Source organism: Taudactylus pleione, unplaced genomic scaffold (assembly GCF_031769625.1).
Source record: "Taudactylus pleione unplaced genomic scaffold, aTauple2 ptg000018l, whole genome shotgun sequence".
Lineage (NCBI taxonomy): Eukaryota > Metazoa > Chordata > Amphibia > Anura > Myobatrachidae > Taudactylus > Taudactylus pleione.
The window spans coordinates 1970881-1986832 of NW_028284420.1; the positions used below are offsets into that span (position 1 = coordinate 1970881).

The 15952-nt window shown below is 39.1% G+C and overlaps 1 protein-coding gene and 1 pseudogene across 1 annotated transcript in view; both read left to right on the top strand.

The window, feature by feature from the left end:
• The window catches only part of ASIC2 (acid sensing ion channel subunit 2), an 811363-nt gene that overhangs the window by 62885 nt on the left and 732526 nt on the right, over positions 1 to 15952 (top strand). The window lies entirely within an intron of this gene.
• Positions 5553 to 5671, top strand: LOC148540604 (5S ribosomal RNA; annotated as a pseudogene).

Sequence of the window (15952 nt, forward strand, 5' to 3'; positions counted from 1 at the left end):
TAACCCACAAACATTTATTGGTAAATATTTATCAGTTGTATAGAGATAAAAATCAAAATTGTTGTTATAAAAAAAGCACATCAATATGAATATTCTTTAAATTGAAATTATCAATATGTTGTATTGTGCAAATTCAAAATAAATTATTACAGAAAGAACTTTATATTCAGAGGCACCATATAAGAACAAAGAAACCCTATATTAAATTTTGATTCTTATTTTATTGTTTATTGAATATATTTTATTTGTATTTTTATTGTTTAATTAACTAAACAAACCTACCATTAACCATATGTTTCCTCTAAGAATACAAATGGACTTCAAATTATGGCCCTAAAAATCCATAAATTCATTTGTTTCAGGATTTGTAATTTGAAAATTGTCCAGGCCTCTAAACGAATCCCTTCCCATAGTAGTTTGTAATACATGCTCCTCCCCAACACCATTCAATCCCATTTGGCTACTCCCATTTACACATAAGAAATGTCCCTTCATTTGTTTTTATATATTTACTAAACAATCAAATAGAGCCAGATTACTCACTTTTTTATATACAGTATTTAAATTTGTTTTATATATTTCTCACATGCTCCAAAAACAGTCTGAAAAGGTTTTGTTGTCCTACCTACGCACTACAGGCCACAAGGGCACTGCAGTATGTAGTTAACAAATGTAGTGTTACAATTAATAAACCTACAGTATCAATTGTAGATATTTTCCTGAAACAAAATAGGTAACTTCAGTTGTCCTATTGGAGATATATTGACACAATGAGTAGGCTAGCGTTTTACCTTTAAAGCACCGCTGGGATTTGGATGTTAACCACATAGAAGATTCTTTAACTTCATATGGTACTTACACAATTGAGTTGGAGGGAATCGATATGAAATACTGACGGCTGAATAGCTGCCGGTTCTCATACCAACGCCGGAAGCCCGACAGAAGGACATCCCGACAGGGGCGCATAAGTATCCTAACCCTCCCCTTTCTTCTCCTCCCCCAAACCCTCTCTTTGTGGTGCCTTACTCTAACCTCCATGGTGGGTGTCTAACCCAAACCTTCCCCCCCCCCGCACCCTAACCCTCCCCGGTGGGGGGTGCCTAACCTTAATCTCCCCCCGAGGGTGCCTAACCCTAACCATCCCCCCCACGGCTACAATCTAACTGCCCCCAGCTTACCTCATTTGGGATGTCCGCCGTCAGGATTTCGACTGGGGGCTAAAGATAAGCGTTGTCATTTTGATGCCTATCTTTAATCCCGGGTCGGCCTTCTGCCGTCGGGATTACTATGGCTGGCATCCTAGGCAGCGGTAAATTAACTGCATCCCGTGTTGGAGATACAATGGTCTTTAAAATGGTCTTCATTCTGAAAATACACTTAAGATGTTTGTACAATACTGGTCTCAAAAAGGGAACATGTTTCAATATGAAAAAATTGTCCTGTACAGGTTGAGTCTCCCATATCCAAAATGCTTGGGACCAGGGGTATTTTGGATAACGGAATATTCCGTATTTTATAATATTTGCATATCATAATGAAATATTTTGGGAATGGGACCCAAATATACACACAGAATACATTTATGTTCTATATACACCTTATACACACACAGCCTGTAGGTCATTTTATACAATATTTTCAATAATTTTGCTGCTCAAGCAAAGTTTGTGTACAGAAATGAAATTCATTTATGTTTCATATACACCTTATACACACAGCCTAAAGGTAATTTTTTTACAATATTTGTAATAATTTGTACTTTAGACAAAGTTTGTGTACATTGAACAATCAAAAATCAAGGGTTTCATTATCTCAGTCATTCCAAAATTATTCCGTATTTCGGAATATTTGATATGGGAGACTGAACCTGTATTATCGATTTTACCCATGATGACTTGGAATTAAATTTCAAAATAAAAACTACATTGTGTTCAAGTTGAAGTTTACTTTTTCTGCTCTCCATTCTTTGTATTTGTAAAAGATGCCTATGATAAATCCCTTATCATAGGCATCTAGTACTAAATGCCCAGGATAACCCCTATTCAAAAATCGTCATCTCTGATGCTTGATACTGTAAGTACAAGGACCAGGGGCGTATCTATAATGGGTGCAGGGTGTGCGGGGAATACGGGCCCCTGGGTCCAGGGGGGCCCCGCACCGTACACCCTGCACCCATAATATTACTTACCTCTCGGAAGTCCCGCGTCAGCGCGGGTGTCCGGCCCTGGAAAATGACTTGAAAATGGCCACCGCAGCCATTTTCCCAGTGACCTGTGCATACACTATAGACTCTGGGCACACTCTAGTGCCCAGAGTCTATAACTCCGGCACTGGCCGCGCACAGCTCAGTGCGCTGCCGGCCGCCAGGCTGAGAGGAGGGGGCCCATGTCGGAGACTGCACATGGGCCCCCCCTCCTCTCTAGAAATGCCCCTGACAAGGACAGAGAATAATGTAGAGAATTCCTTGCAGGTTCCAATCAATAGATCTACAATAATAAGGTTGACAGTGTCTAGGTAGACACCAACTGTTGGAAAAGCAATACTGTAGGTTGGCAGGTACAAAAAGTCAACATGGTCAAAATGTTGACACACAAAAAGTCAACATGGATGAAGATAGACAGGTACAAAAGGTCGACATGGTCAAATGTTGATCCAAAAATGGTCAACGCTTTTTTTTTTTTAAGGGTTAGGCACTTACCGGAGAGTTAGAGTTAGGCTCTAGAAGGGACGGTTATGGTTAGGCACTTACCCCGATGGTTAGGGTTAGGCACCAGGAAGGAGGGTTAGGCAACAAGGGTGAAGTTTAGGGTTAGGAAACAAAAAAAAACATGTCGACCATTTTTGTGTCGACCTTTTGACCATGTCAACCTTTTGTACCTAAAGACCTATTGCCTGTCTACCAGTTGGTGTCAATCTTTTGACTATCTAATTACTGTAGATCTATTAATTCACACCCATTCCTTGCATCCTGTTTCCTCCATGCTTGCATAGCTTTATTTTATATATGTCTATGTCTTTTTATGATTAGTATTATTATTAGATATATAGATATATAGATATATATATATATATATATATATATATATATATATATATATATATATATTGTATATGCAGTCCACAAGGTTACTGGCAAACTTTTATACATTGCACCAGAACATAAGGTGTATAGTAACTTATTGCTGCACATAGCATACATTGCAATGTCTAATGTACTGGTAGATGAATGAGGCTGCTCGGTACCTCCATTCATTTTAATATTATTACTTATCAGAGAGAACATTTCAAATGAATCATGTACAGAACATATCAGTAGACTCAGTAATAGTGTACTACAGTGTATGCAGCTGCTGGCTTATATCTGTGCCTGGCACTAAATTATGTTATACGGAGAAGAACATTACACTTTGGTATATTCATCCAGTTTTATGACATTATAGCGGCAAGGCTCCATAGGGATCAGCTGCAATTGTCTCTGGTGGTTTGTTATTTTATTTCTTTGAATGACATCGTGGATAAAGTTATTCTATTCACTACTTCAAGAAAAGGATTTATGTGTTTAATAAAATGACTAATGAAAGCTTAGGGGTTTTTTCTTTTTATTTAAATAAAAGTGCTTTGAATGCCGGCGTGTGTTTATTTAACACTAGCTGATTAACATTTTAGCCCTTTTCACCACATTAGGAGTCGAATTTCGAAAAATCCCTGCTTAGTGGGTACCTACATCATGGAAGGAATATACTCCCTAATTTTCATGTTTCTAGATACAGGGGTTTGGGCTAAGCGTTAATGAGTCAGTCAGTGAGGAGATTTGATTTTAAATATCTATATACGTTTTGTATAGAACTACAGGTTCCAGCAGTCCCTGGCTTCAAAGGCATGCTGCTGTTTGTAGTTCTCTAAGCTCAATTATGCTCAGGAAGCCAATGAAACCTATAGGTATGATTGCACTTTTGGTTCTACAAGCACTAGCATACCCTGACAGTTAATGGCTTCCAGGTTTTGCTGGAACTTGTGGTTTCATATATTAAACTAAATGTATTTATTTACTAATTATCCTGAACGGGATGCAGTCAGGATACCGGTTGGTGCTATCTCGCCCACCGATAGCTCGACACTTACATCCCGACATGGGACTAAAGATAGGCGTCAAAATCCTGACGCCTATCATTAGCCCCACTACGGAATCCCCACACACGGCATAACGAACGAAGGTATGCTGGGTGTCTTCGCATTTAGCAGCAGGGGGGGCAGGGTTAGATTTAGGGACCCCTGGGGGGACTTGGGGTTAGGCACCACCCAAGAGGGTTAGGGTGGGGGAAGGGGGGTAGGGCTAGGCACACCCCGGGAGGGTTAGGTTTAGGGTGTGGGGAGGGGGGTTAGGTTTAGGCACTAACAAGGGGAAGGTTAGAGTTAGGCACCCCTAAGGGAGGGTTAGGGGGGGAGAGAGGAGGGTTAGGGTACTTACCTTCAGCTGTCGGGATTTCAACCCACCGGACTGCCGCTGTCAGTATTTGATCCGGCAGCTAAACAGCCGCTGGCATTCCATCCTGAACTACAGTACATCACCACCAGGAAGTTTAGCAAGTGCAGTGGGCTAGTTTTCCATGGTGGGGTCCCTACTTATTGTTTTGTAGGCCTAATTCATCTAAAGGGGACCAAACATCTAATCAAAGGCATAACATCTGTAGCAGTGGTGGACTATAAATTTTGCTCCCACCTGCCAAAAAATTTGTGGCTCCCCCACCAACCGCAATTGCTGGTGGTGAGGTGGAGAGGAGTGTGAGAGGTTGATCATTTATAAATATATATATATATATATATATATATATACACACACACAAATCCTGAATTGCCTGACCGGCAAAACACCACACGGCACTGCAGTTGTAGTAGGCAAAAATAATTTGCTATTTTTGCCTACTACAACTACAGTGCGGTGTGGTGTGGTGTTTTGCCGGTCAGGCAATTCAGGATTTGTGCATTTGATTTCTCCATGGGCACGCAGGCACATTTGCATAAGGATAGGGGAGTGCTGAACCTATTCGTACATATATTATATATATATATATATATATATATATATGGCGTAAATCTACTAGGTATATATTTACATCCACGAAGGAAAGTGTTTTTCAATTATAATGACTCCAAAGAATATAAGATTAAACAATTTATGAATTGTAATTCAACATCGATCATCTACTTACTTTAATGTAAATGTGGCCTGAAGTATGTAGGGAAAACAAAAAGACCCCTAAAACTAAGAGTTCAAGAACACATCCGGAACATTAAGAATAAAGTAGAAGCACATGCAGTATCAAGACATTTCATCACGCATCATGGCTCCAACCCTGAAGAACTTACTTTTAAAGCTATTGAACAAGTCACTTTAGGAGATAGAGGAGGAGATTTGGGCAACAAACTTTCAAGACGGGAGATTTTCTGGATTTTCCAGCTGAATACAATGGCACCGTCTGGTTTCAACGAAAGCTACGAGATTGCTCCTTTCCTGTAATGGATGAGATGGCTAACTGTGGATATCTGATATTATCTACAACCTTACCATTGTACTCACGCCCAATCTCGTCTGATCTTGGAAGCTAAGCACAATTGGGCTGGGTCAGTACTTGGATGGGAGACCTCCTGGGAATACCCAATGTTGTAGATAACGATATTCACAGCAGGACACTATAACCACCCAGGTCCATGAATGGAATATGAATCTACCCAATGTAGCATGAAGAAGATCTTCAGTATTTTTCTCCGGGACTATATATGAATTACTGCATGATGTGATACTTTCTACAATTTATCTAGCCGGGACATCTTTTGAAATAATAAAGAAGATCTACAGTACTATTCTTTGGGACTATTCAATAAGTATTATGTGATACTCTTCACAATTGTTCCAGCCGGGACATCTTTTGAAATAATAATGAAGAAACCCCTACTTCTCTATATATTTTTAAGACCCCTTTTAAATAATAATATATTTTTTAATACATACAAAGTCAATTTGTATTATCTGCTCACCAGTACTATCTTTTAGCTAGTTATTATTGTTGAAGTCAGTACTTACTAACTATATTTGGATTTTCCATCTTTGCGCTATATACATTCGCATGTCTATCTTATTTAGTAATATAGACACATACGTAAACATAGTTTAATACAATATTTTTTTTAAAAAACCCTCTGTTTTTCTTCATAGCTAACATTAGCGTTTCCTGGACCAAGGCAAAATGGTGCCGATGTAAGTACAGACTTAGACCCCGCAAGTAGAATTAGATTGAACATTTTTCTCCCTTTCCTTCCCTGCGCATACGTATTGCATGGTTTGAGGCTGATATCACAGCACCAATAAAGAGGAAGTGATGTAAACAAGGGGCGGAAATGAGAAGACGGAGGGCAGAAGCCGGGCAATCCAGTGATATGACCTTAGAGACAATCCGCATTTATGGAGCTTACAATAACGTTTCCCGGACCAAGGCAAAATGGCGCCGAGGTAATTGCGGACTCGGATGCCGCAAGTAGCATTTCATTGTACATTTTTTCCCCCTTTCCCTCCCTACACATGCGCATTGCATGTTTTGAGGCTGATACCACAGTACCAAGGAAGAGGAAGTGATGTAGGCAAGGGGTGGAAATGAGGAGTTGAAGGGCGAAAGCCGGGCAATCCAGTGATATGACCTTAGGGACAATTCGGGTCCAGGACGGTGATGAAAATAAGCAACTCAATGGAGCATAGAAATTATATTTAATTATGTGCATTATCCATTATTGTGGAAAATCAGACACGCGATTCCGGAAGCTGGCAACCGGAACTGACGTCATACTTGGCTCTAATGAGGAAATTGAGTCCTGTTTACAGGGTATAAAAAGTGGAAACCCCCTACTAGCAGCACCCCTTGATGAAGTCCTGCAGTGGATGAAACACATTGGGATAGCTGCCTCTTGCTTGATGAACTATTACAGATAAGCACTATATGAACTCTCTAAAGAACTTTTTACTGAATTTCTAAACAGGTTTAAAACTTTTTAAAAAATACTATCTGATGAAGTTTTAGCTGTTTTTACATGTTTGCTCATATACATACATCCCTTTGTGCTTTTATATTTTGATAGAGCATCAACTTTTTTTAAAAAAATATTTCTTAGCACGTTTTGCACTTTATGTCATACATAATTTTGCACTTACTGTGATAATATGAGTATACAGCATGATGCTTACAAAGATACATGTCCGTTCTGGTTAGCGGACACCCTATATTGATTGGGAGAACATATTTTACACTATATATTTTTTTCACTATCCTCTAAGCAGTGGGTAAAAGTTGGCGCCATTACCTTCATTTATTTGAGAGATATATATATATATATATATTCATCTCACAATGTACTTCTAACTTTTACTGACTGTCACACTGTATATATGTATAAATTATCTAATATATCTATATTATGTACACTGTAAAATTTAGATGTACTTTGTGAGATTATATATATATATATATATATATATATATATATATATACACAGTGTAAAAGTGAAAAACACATGTACATTACATGTTGCATGTACAGTGAAGAGATGATATAGCCTTACTTATCCCTTACCTCCTCCTCTTCTGTTGCTGAGTGACACTGATAGGAGCGAGATAGGTCCGGGCCTGGGATCCCAGCTGGACTCGGAGTGGTGAGGTGAGGAGGCTCCGCAATGGCCCATGGGAGGAACTGCTGTAGCCAGGCATGCGCAGCAGCTCCCCCTCGGCCATTATCCTTTGGGCTTCATAGAGAGCTTCTGCACTTGCACAGAAGCTGCCCCTGGAGATTGAAGAGGAAATGCTGCCTAATTGGAGCTGAGCTCCGATCACAGGGCAGCCTGCCACGCAGCCAAATCAGCCTGGCTGCAAGCATATTAAGGGAGGATGGAGCTGGCAAAGCGGGAACTCTCCTGAGTTCCCAGCGGCACAATCCGCCCCTGAAGGATTCCTCTGCCAGCATCCATCAGCCTGGATTAGTTATGTTGCTGCCCCCGCATCCCGCCCCTGCCGGCGCCCACAAGCCACCGCGAGTTCTGTGGGGGTTGTTGTTACGCTACTGATATGAAGAAGGAGGTCACAATGCATGCCAAAGCGTGCATATGTTAGAGTGTGACCACACACCCAAAAGTAGTATATCTATTACTTATAAAATGTTGTGGCATATTGAGACAGGTCCGACCAACATGATTGGACACACTAGCTCACATGAACGTGCATTATTCCCCAATGACCGCACACCTCAGGCTTCATCTACTTCCTATTGTAATCAAACCTCATCACAAAGCTACAGCTGTATCACTCCACAAGTGTAAACAATAACATCTCTCACAAAGAAACTTCTCACAGAAAAGCAGCACATCCCTGCCTCACTGATCGACATACATATCCCTGCCTCACTGAAATACACATTTCTGTCAGGAAAATGTAAAGAAATGCAAAAATTACTTCATAACTCAAAGGACCTGACACCAATCATCACTGGTACAAATGATGATCTATTCAAAGAACTCGAACAGGGCTTACCTGAGGTGTCACTTCAGAATCCAGCAGAGCAGATATGCCAGCCCTGACCCTGAAGAAACATTAAGCCCTTCCTACCAGTAAAATTCACTGTACAGCACGTTTTCTTTACAAAATGAAACACTTGTGACAGTAGTTATAATTGTTCACCTGTTTAAACAGCCTATTGTGAATGTTCAACTGTTTTATTCACTTACACTGTTATCCAGTTAAATGTTTACTCATTAAAAATAATTCAAATGAAACAGCCTAATCTGAACTATTTTTTATCTCATATTCTGTATCTATTTCACGACACATCATCTCCACATGGAACTATTTTGTCACAACAAGGACCATTTTATAAAATAGATATACCATTCTTGGATGTGCGGTTATGCTCTGATATATGCACACCTTGGGTGGTTGAACGCAACTCGGCCATCGGATTAAAATGATTAAACTGAGAGTATTAAAATAAGCATTAATTTTTTATGATAATCATGATAAGTGTCTAATTTTATGGCGTAAAGCCTTCTGGTGTTAGATTGATTATAGTTGGATCGTAAAGTGCCATGACTAGCTTGCAAATGGATTTTCTTTTTCTGGTTTGAACGAGTCTGAGCTGCTTTGCTCTCAAAATACTACGGTAATGTACTGCATAATTTGTACTAAACACTTTATGAAATAACAATGTATAGTTTGTATACCTCATTGAATATGGGTAAAGACTTTAAAAGAGATAGAATTGTATACCCTGTGGTGAAAAACTACGTGGATAGCCTTGGACAAGGTAAGAGGGGGTCTTCATTTACTGGATACCTTTATTAGTTTTCTTTTTCAGTAAATGAACAAATTATTCAATTATTGGGATTTTACAGATCTTTGTTGTTTATTCTATTGTTGTTTATTCCTTCAAAAAAAGTTAAATTAGGTTAAGTTACACCAAATGGAAAAAACATAACTAAGTAATATTGGGGGGGGGGGATTCAATTGTTTTTGTGTGCCCACCTTAGCTATCCAATTGCTTCTGCTGATGGACGTAAATGCATGATTTCTGCTCGCACCCTCCTGAGGTGGCGAGCAGAAATTGTCTAAAAGTCCCTATTTGGTGCGCTAAGCAGGACTTTAGATGGGTTTAGTCACTTTGCTAAATCTGGCCTATTTGGCAGCGACATGCATGAAAAACTGAAAAAATGTAACATTGCCCTGTCAGTTTAAATGGGTGATTGGGCGCACATAAACAATTGAATTCCTCCCCTGAGAATTCAGATGAGAACTCTAATGAAGAGAATGTAGATGGAGGTCAACACATGGTAAACACTATATATATATATTAATTAGCGTTTGCTGCAGCTTCGCTCTCGTGGATGTCTGTTAATGCTCAGCAGAACCATTTTTACAAAGACAGTAGTTGTATCTCAATCACTGACAATCTGCTGCCGGACTGTGGGCCAGATTCAGAGCCGCTCGCTCTGAATCAGGGCCGGGCTTTTTTTTTCTGGAGCAGAAGGGCAAAAGCTCGCTTGATCTTGATTTTCAGTATGAATACAGACCGTGAAAGCGGGGCCTCACGATCCTTCTGACTTTTTGGGTTTTAAGCAGGAGGTGTAAGAATGTTCCAAACAGTTGATTTGGCCACACCTAATGTTTTTGCTATCTCTCTGATTGGTTTGTTTTGAGTTTTCAGCCTAATGATGGCTTGCTTCACTGATAGTGACAGCTCTTTGGATCTCATATTGAGAGTCGACAGCAACGGATTCTAAATGCAAATGTTATACCTAGAATCAACTCCAGACCTTTTACCTGCTTAATTGATAATGAAATAACGAGGGAATCGCCCACACCTGTCCATAAAATAGCTTTTGAGTTGATAGTCCCATTACTTTTGGCCCCCTAAAACTTGGGAGGCACATATAGAAACCGTTGTAATTCCTACACTGTTCACCTGATTTGGATGTAATTACCCTCAAATGAAATCTGAAAGTCTGCAGTTAAAGCACATCTTGTTTGTTTCATTTCAAAGCCGTTGTTGTGGTGAATAGAGGCCAAAATATGAAAATTCTGTCAATGTCCCAATATTTATGCACATGACTGTATGTATGTATATATATATATGTATATATGTATACATATATATATATACACACTCACTTTTTGGGGGAAAAAAGCAACAAAGATCCAGCACTCACGTTTAGTAGATTTAAATCTGGATCTTTGTTTCTTATTTTCCCAAAAAAAGTGAGTGCATATATTTTATTTTGTATGAACCAGGCACCGCATCTTTAAAGAACTTTTTTCAGGAGTGCTGTCCTATCTCAAAGTGTATATATATATATATATAAAAGCACAAGTAGAGCCTGCACACACTGAACAGAGGCCCTGATTCAGAGCCAGATGCTCTTTGTGAGCGCTCGCTCTGAGTCTGGGTGGCCACCCACAGCTTTTGCGAGAGGCCAGGTGATGGTCGCGGCATTCGGGCTTGCGACGAGACCCTTGTGATACGAACTCGTTCCCGCAAGCCCCAGTGAGCTCCCTGCTCTAATAGAGGAGGAAGCTCACTACTGGCATCACTCGCTTTAGCAGTCGAAACGTCGACATTACATGCACCTGAAACTATAATAATGATGGAATAAAAGCCTGACTTTTTTTACTACAAGTCCTAGTGAGTGAATCCTATCTATTTGTGCTATATATATATATATATAGATATATATATATATATACATATATATATATAATATATATATATGAAATAGAAAGGGTGAGAACAAGCGCCATATAGTGTTGTAATTCTTATAAATACGGTGCAACGCTTAATAAAATGCGTACCATGTACACATATATATATATATAGGCATATAATTAGTGTCTTTTCTATTACATGCAGTTTGCAGAGTTATTAGCTCCGGTAATCATAGTAGGGAGGGAGAGAAGGACACTCTCATAGTGTAGTACTTTAAACGTATTTATTTGTACACAACACATATACACATAAAAATGGGTAATTACATTAAAAAAGATTCAAAAAGGCTTATCTGAAAACATCAGTTGCTTGTAAGGACCAGAGGTCACGGCTTCCTCAACGCGTTTCATCTCTAAAGCAATAATAGCAGGATTTCGTTATTCGTCATTTTGGACTTGAGCCTGTGCAAATTCTGATAAAAAATTGTCTCCATAGTTTATAAACATACCCTAAAAGTATATTTGTCCCCTAAAATTATATTTATATACAGCAGCATTTTTGGCTTGAGGAGCCTGCACGCTGCATGCACTGAGTATCAAGCATCTGGTTTTTTCTTTATTGCTCCTCTCCCTGATGACACATTGAGATAATACATACCTCAGTTTTTTCTAAGTGACTAAGCTATGTATACAATATTGAAAATGGAATACAAATTCATCCCCTAGTTTTTACATGATGCCGGAACGCACAGACAGACAAACAAAATTTTTTTTTTGCCTCCATAGTTCATAGAAGCAAGGAGTACATTTCTCGAAAAAAAATTCTATGTACAGACACAACCATTACAACTTTATTATAAGTATAGATGACTATGTTATTGTAGAATATGAGGGAGAGTTCTATGTAGGAATAGTGAAAGATAAAATCCATAACCAAGTTGAAGTACACACCATGACCATCACTATGTCATTCTGACTTCTTGGAAATGGCCTGAGAAAGAGGACTGAATGGTACGACAGCAACACAGTGAGGTAAAAAGTAATTGCTCCAGGTATAACTGGTTCAAGAGGATATGGAGTATACAGTGTTCCAGAAATACTCAAATATAGGCAAAAAAGATGCTTAATAACATTTAAACATCACATTATCTTTTTCTTCAATTATTATTAATCTACTTAAAGTATCTTGTACTTCAATTTAACATACCATTAAAGTAAGTTGACTTGTTGCCTTTGCTTTATTAAAGTTACAATATTCATTTGCTGGCTTTGTACGTTTGTGCATCAACGACGTCTTGATAACGGAGGAATAACTCTGAAATGTCGAGTACACACAGACACAGTATTGCTGTTTTCATTTATCACCGTAAAGTCTCTTTGGGGTCCGTCCTTGGGGTGATAACTATATATATATATATATATATATATATACATATATACATATATATATATATATTCACACATGCACAGTATATATATACACACACACACACATACATACAAACACACACAGAGCATTTTTACGCACTTCAACCATTTCTATCGGGAACAGTTTTGTTATCAAGATATGTGAGGAGTCTGTATTACTAACTAACCAGCCTGATTCCATGCAAGTATTCTCTTGGCTGTCATAAAGAGAAACATTTGATGAGACAAGTATATTCTTAGTTACAAAATAGCAGAGATGCTTTGTGCAGCTGTTGCTTGTCTCAGAAATGGAAAGCATACACTTTGTCTCTTGATTAATCAAACAAAATCTTCATTGTTGCTGCATTTGTAACAATTAGAAAAGGTCTATGATACAACACTCAAACAGCGGTATACTTATGGCCATATGCTGAGGGATAGGCATTGCAAGGTGCATTCAGCTCTGTACTAATTGCACATGTGGCAGGTTTTACATATAACTAGGTACACTTACACCCAATAAGGTCATAAACATAGGAAAAGTATGAAGGGAAGTAGAAAAACATTTATTCTTTAAACGAAGCCCACTAAACCATATGCTATATGCCTAATCAGTGAAGAAAGATCCAGCCAATCAGAAGTGGCTAGCCTATCATTGTCAATTTGTATTTGCACCAGTCCCCACAATTTATATGATTATTGACAGGCCTAAATGTCTGACTGTCTTTGTAATTATAAGAACACAACCATACTACATGCTTACCTACTCTCTCACAACTGCCGGGAGACTCCCGAATTTGTGGGGAGTCCCCCGGAGCCTCGAACAATAGGTGGTCCTCCCGTATCCCACACACTTCCTAGTGAAGTGGGCAGGATGGGGAGAATAATTCTAGGAGTCACCTCCCTGGGGAGAAGGTGGGGTTAATATGATATGATTCCCCCATGGATCTAATGACACATGCAAATGTCATCTGCATCTCCCCTCTGAGTGAAGCCCTTAGAGGAGACAATAGTTGTAGGCATGTAAGTTTTATTGTATTCAGCCTACTTTAGATCATTCCTTCTGGTCCCCCATTCCACCTTTCTAATACCACTTTTACACCGAAATTCCGCGTCTGACCCGGAGTTGGAACAGAGTTCCAACCCGGATCAGACCCGGAATTTCTCAGACGCCAACCCAGGATATTCCTGAGTCGGTGCCGTTCACATCGGAGCAGACTTTTCCGGAATTGAAATGGACACTTGGAGATGACGTCATCTCCAAGCGCCACTGAAGCCGGACCAATTGGCCAGCATGCGGCGCGCTCCAGGTCATCGTGACCTGGAGCACGCCGTTCACACTGCAGGGTTTCACGTGTTAAACCCTGCAAGTTACCTGGGATGGATTGCCAGGTCACTCGACCCGGTGATCCAACCCTCTCCCCTTTTACACCAAGGAGCTACCCAGGTTAACTCTGCAATAACCCGGGTTTTAGCTCTGGTGTAAAAGGGGTATAAATGTATTGAGACACTGTACAGTTTTTTTTTACATTCTTATACTAAGTACATGCACACTAGGTACAGTATGAGCTCCATGTTATTCTTCCTTCTTGCTTGCCAAACCTCCACATTTCGGAAAAGGTCAGGCTCAATCACTGGAACTTTCTTGTTCTGTATTTTCACGTGTGAGAAAAATTCTGTTGGATTTTAGTCCTATTTATAAAGAATCCTATTTCAACAGTATTAAAGGTTGCGGAGTTTCCTTGATTGATTTATATCTTTTCACATAATGAGCTGAAATAATTTAAAATGTTTGGAGCATAGCTGGCATCTTGGCTTTGTTACACTTTAATCTCAGTGTTAAAAAAAAGTAGTGACATGAATGAGTAGCCTTTTTTCATATTTCTTTATTTTTTTCTATTACAAAAATGTGGTTGGTGTTACTGCTGGGGATATGATGTGTTACATAACGTTACTCTATAATTATTAGTGAGGTGAAAGGAAGGAAGACAGGGCACTGTAAAGTATATGTTGCATAATTTAAAGGTTCTGCTGAACCTGTGTTGAAACCTACGACTTGTGCCTGATGAGAGAAAGCAAAATGTATCCTAGAAAAAAGTTGCTAAAGACGGGGTGTTAACATCAGGGCTTTTGAAATTGGTTGACATCTATATAAAGAAATCATTTTTGTGTGGTTTTTGGGTGAAGATAATAATCAGCAGTAAATGTGCCCGATTTTTGACAAGTACTCTGCAACATACTGTTATAAAGTGGTAAATTATTATTATTATCTGTTACTTATAAAGAGAAAATATATTACACAGCTTTACACATCAAGGGAATCTTGATACAAACAAATGACAGATAAAGATGGTTCTACTTAAACAAAAATCTTGAAAATAACAATAACAATTGCAGTTGATGGTGAGGTTATGTGTACATGAATATATTTTATGTGCTAGTTCCAGGCTGATGATAATTAGGTAGGTGAATAATTGTTTGAGGTGGAAATTATGGTAAAACAGCACTTCTGACCTTTTTAATTTGGCCTCTAATACTCACTTGCGTGCTGTTTTCTACAATGAAAAATTAAGCTCAAGTGTTCAGTAGAGAGATATTAAAAATATATAATTGTACTAGGGCTCATACACCCAAGTTATTGTGCTCTATTACTGATACCCTCCATTGAGTCCACTGTACATGAATATCTGTCTGTGCTCTTCCATTTCAGTCAATTTGTTACACCAAGTAAGCTGCTTGATTACCAGTTACCTGATTCAAAATGGATGAAAACTAAACAGACCTGTGCTATTACAGTGGAGATTAATGTGCTGGATCAATGTCGGACATTAAGTGAACACAGAATAATTCATATGCTTTGTATTGTCTGGGATGAGCCTGTAACCGTTCCCTGTGCTATTACAGCTGCAAAAGCTGAATACTCAATGACCAGAAGTGTGGAACTCAAAATGTTGAGTTTACTCTGCAGCTTTTGAGCATTTATTAGTTCCAAGTGCTGTACCCCTGGTCGTTATATATGTAAGAGATGAGCGGTTTGGCTTTGCTGAAAACCTGTACACACCCGAAATTTGGGGTTCTGTATCAATCAAAGTCCTGGTTTAGATTACTTTGGGGTTCCGAGTAGAACCGAGTTCCAGCTCAGGTCTTCTCGCCAACTTTGAATCTCGGATATCAAAAATGGATCTCGCTTGTTTTTGATCACATGTAAGTAAACTCCTCGTAAATACAGGTGCCATTTTACACAGCAGAGTGAATGGAGACAGTGTGTGTTATAGTTCATGCTGCAACACTACATACTAGTCACCATCAGAGAG